Here is a 4,169-nt window from a genome sequence, read left to right as displayed (position 1 = left end):
TGGTTGCATCACTGGTGCCTATGTGAAAGAGCAGCAGTGGATAATAGTCCTTAGGCTGTACAAGGCTTGGCAATCTCTTGGTAACATCGCTGACACGAGCCCCTGGTAAGCAGCAGACTTCTCTCAAGAGTGGATCGTGTCAGCAGATGGGTGCCTCTGTACCTCTCAGAAGAGAGTCTCCTACTACTATCACCCATTACCTTTTATTATTTGGACTAGTTGTTATGCAGGGAGCAGACTGGGCTGCCTTACTCAGCTCCACCCTCCCTGCAATGGGTCTTTCATTTTCAGTATGCAGAGGGGTGAAGAGGTTCTGCAAAGGCACCTAAGACTCTGGGGGAAGACTCTTCCTCCTGCTGGTCCTTGTTGTTGACAGCTGCTATTCTCCACTGTTATTGATCCCCCTCCCTTCTGTGAGCCTCAGTGAGGGAGTTTTGGGCTGTTTGGCCCAAAACAGTACCGGTCTCAAGACAGACCCCTGAGGGACACCACTTGTCAATGTATCCACATGGATATAGAGCCGTTGTAAGATTTTAAACCAGAAGGGATACTGGGCTGGGAGGGCTGAGGGAATCTGTGTTGTGGTTTAATCTGGCAGGCAGCTAAACACCATGCATTTTACTTTGTCCCTCCCCCAATGCGGGTTTGGGCAGAGAATGGGGGGGGGTGGAAAATGATGAAAAGGGTTGAGAAAAGACAGTTTAATAGCACAGAAGAGGAAGAAAAAAAGAGAATATATGAAGGCAGTGATGCACAACACCACCAGCTGAGCCATGCCTAGTCTGCCAAGGAACAGAGGCTGCCTCAACACCTCCCCCAGTTTTATTGTTCAGCGTGATGTCTTATTATACGGAATATTCCCTTGGCCAGTTTGGGTCAGCTGTCCTGGTTCTTTCCACTCCCAGTTTCTTAGGTGAGGTGCCAAGTCTCCTCATTGGCAGGGTGATATGAGAAGCTGAAAAGTCCTTGAATTAGTATAAGCACTGCTCTGCAACAACTAAAACATGACATTATTGTCATTGTGAATCCACAACACAGCACCATACTAGCTACTAGGAAGAAAATGAAATCTATCCCAACTGAAACCAGGACAGTATCCACCCCTTATTCTCTATCATTTGCATCATGCTTGGGTCCTACACTTTCGACTACATCCCAATTAATTATCGTCTGCTTTTCCCGTCTTTTGATATATGTATACAGATATAATTCCCTTAGACTATGGGCCATACCTCTAGAATGTCCAGTGAGTTTGTTTACTCCCTGACTTTGGGCTCCATCTATCATCATGGTTCTTCAGGGTAGGTGAGATGGGTTGTGGTGTTGGATTGCTGCATGCTGAAGCCAGCTCTAGTTACGTCATCACTGCACTTTTCCGGTTCTGTAAAAATTAATTTTACGTTACTCTGTGTGACTCGTAGTGTAATACCATTGATATAGCAGATGGAATCATAGAATCATTAGGGTTGTAAAAGACCTCCAAGCTTATCTGGTCCAACCATCCCCCTACCACCAATATCACCCACTAAATCATGACCCTAAGCACCATGCCCAACCTTTCCTTAAACGCCCCCAGGGGCTCTACCACCTCCCTGGGTAACCCATTCCAATGCCTGACTACTCTTTCTGAGAAAAAATGTCTACTAATTTCCAACCTAAACCTCCCCTGGTGCAACTTGAGGTCGTTCCTTCTTGTCCTATCGCTAGTTATCTGCAAGAAGAGACTGACCCCCCAGCTTCCCCACAACTTCCTTTCTGGTAGTTGTAGAAAAAAGCAATAAGGTCTACCCTGAGCCTCCTCTTCAGACTAAAGAAACCCAGGTTCCTCAGCCGCTCCTCATAGGACTTGTGTTCCAGACCATTCACCAGCTTTGTAGCCCTTCTCTGGACACATTCCAGGGCCTTGATGTCCTGGTGTTCTGGGCACACTGCTGGCTCATGTTCAGGCAAACCAACGCCCTCAGATCCTTTTCCTCTGCACAGCTTTTGAGCTACTGTGCCCCAAGCCTATAGTGTTGCATGGGGTTGTTGTGGCCAAAGTGCAGGACCTGGCAATTAGCTATGTTGAACCTCATCTCATTGGCCTCTGCCCATCGATTCAACCTGTCCAGGTCCCTCTGCAGGGCCTTCTACCCTCCCACAGATCGATGCCTCCCCCCAACTTGGTGTCATGTGACAACTTAGTGAGGGTGCACTCAGTTCCATTGTACCAATCATCAATGAAGATATTAAAGATGATGGGCCCCAATACCGACCCCTGGGGAACACCACTCATGACTGGTCGCCAGCTGGGTTTCATTCTATTCACCGCCACTAGTCTCTGGTCCTCGCCGTCCAGCCAATTTTTAACCCAGCAAAGAGTGTACCTGCCCAAGCCATGGGCTGCCAGCTTTTCCAGGAGAATACTGTGGAAGACCGTGTCAACGGCTTTGCTCAAGTCTAAGTAGACTACGTGAACAGCCTTTCCCTCATCCACCATGCAGGTCACCCAGTCATAGAAGGAGATGAGGTTGGTCAGGCAGGACTTCCTTTTTGTGAACCTATGCTGACTGGACCTGATCCCCTGATTGTCCTGCACATGCTGTGTGATTGCATTCAAAATGACCTGTCCCATCACCTTTCCTGGCCCTGAGGTCATGATGACAGACCTGTAGTTCCCCAGGTCTTCCTTACGACCCTTCTTATAGATAGGCATCACATTAGCAAGTCTACAGTCATCCAGGACCTCTCTGGATGACCATGACTGCTGATAGATGATGTAAAGCAGCTCGGCAATCACATCCACCAACTCCCTCAGCACCCTCGGTTGGATAACAAAGTTGAACAATTGAAGTGCAATGTGCTGTATGTGGGTTGGGGCAATCCCAGACATGAGAACAGACTGGGAAAAGAATTCATTGAGAGCAGCCCTGCAGAGAAGAACTTGGGGGTTCTGGTGGATGAAAAGCTGGACACGAGCCAGCAGTGAGCTCTTGCAGCCTAGAAGGCCAGCTGCATCCTGGGCTGAATCAAAAGAGGAGTGGCCAGCAGGTCAAGGGAGGTGATTGTCCCCCTCTACTCTGTCCTTGAGAAGACCCACTTGGAGTACTGCATCCAGGTCTGGAGCCCCCAGCACAAGAAGGATGTTGATCTGTTAGAACGGGTCCAGAGGAGGGCCACAAAGATGATCAAGGGGCTGGAGCACCTCTCCTACGAAGAAAGGCTGAGAGAGCTGGGGCTGTTCAGCCTAAAGAAGAGAAGGCTCCAGGATGACCTCATTGCAACATTTCAGTAATTAAAGGTGGCTTATAAAAAAAGATGGAGAGAGACTTTACTCAGGCAGAAAATGACAGGACAAGGGGGAATAATTTTAAACTAAAAGAGGGGAGATTTTGATTAGAGGTTAGGAGAAAATTCTTCACTCAGAGCGTGGTGAGGCACTGGAATAGGTTGCCCAGAGAAGTTGTGGATGCGCCATCCTGGAGGTGCTCAAGACCAGGTTAGATGAGTCCTTGGGCAACCTGATCTAGTGTGTGGCATCCCTGGCCATGGTCAGGGGGTTGGACCTCGATGATCTTTGAGGTTCCTTCCAACCCAAGCCATTTTATGATTCTATGAAATTCTTATGACCATGAATGTCTAAAATGTTAGTTTTAGAAATTTAGAAATATCTTCTAAATATCACTAAATCTTTTGAAAACCTTCAAATTAAATACTTGCTTAAACTAGAAACACCAGAAACTCTCATTTTATTTTCTTTTTGTTTCTATTGCTCTTTATTCCTAGTAATGTTTCTCTACATTGCTCTAATACTCCTAGGAGTTAGTGTATGTGATTCACAGAAGAATTAGCAAAGCGTCGAAGTGTTAGTAAATGCGATTTTCAGCATACCTCAGCTCGTACCATACCATAAAGCATATCCTTGTATATTCATTCCTTTGGTAAGACATGAACGCCTTTTCCCACAGCTGGGTCAGTAGTTAGGGGCATTCCTCTGTTTTTGACCCTTTTGTCAAAATTGACAGCAGGTTCCGAAGCTGCTGGTTTTTTGTTTGTTTGTTTGTTTTTTGCAGGAAGAATGGCTGAAAACACGACAGACACCAGTATGGTCAGATCATGCTCTCTCTTTATTACCCGAATAGCCTGACTTTTATAGTAAATTTAACAGGGGCGGATAGTGTCTCACACAA

Source organism: Anas acuta, chromosome W (assembly GCF_963932015.1).
Source record: "Anas acuta chromosome W, bAnaAcu1.1, whole genome shotgun sequence".
Classification (NCBI taxonomy): domain Eukaryota; kingdom Metazoa; phylum Chordata; class Aves; order Anseriformes; family Anatidae; genus Anas; species Anas acuta.
Note: the sequence above shows the minus strand (reverse complement) of the source record.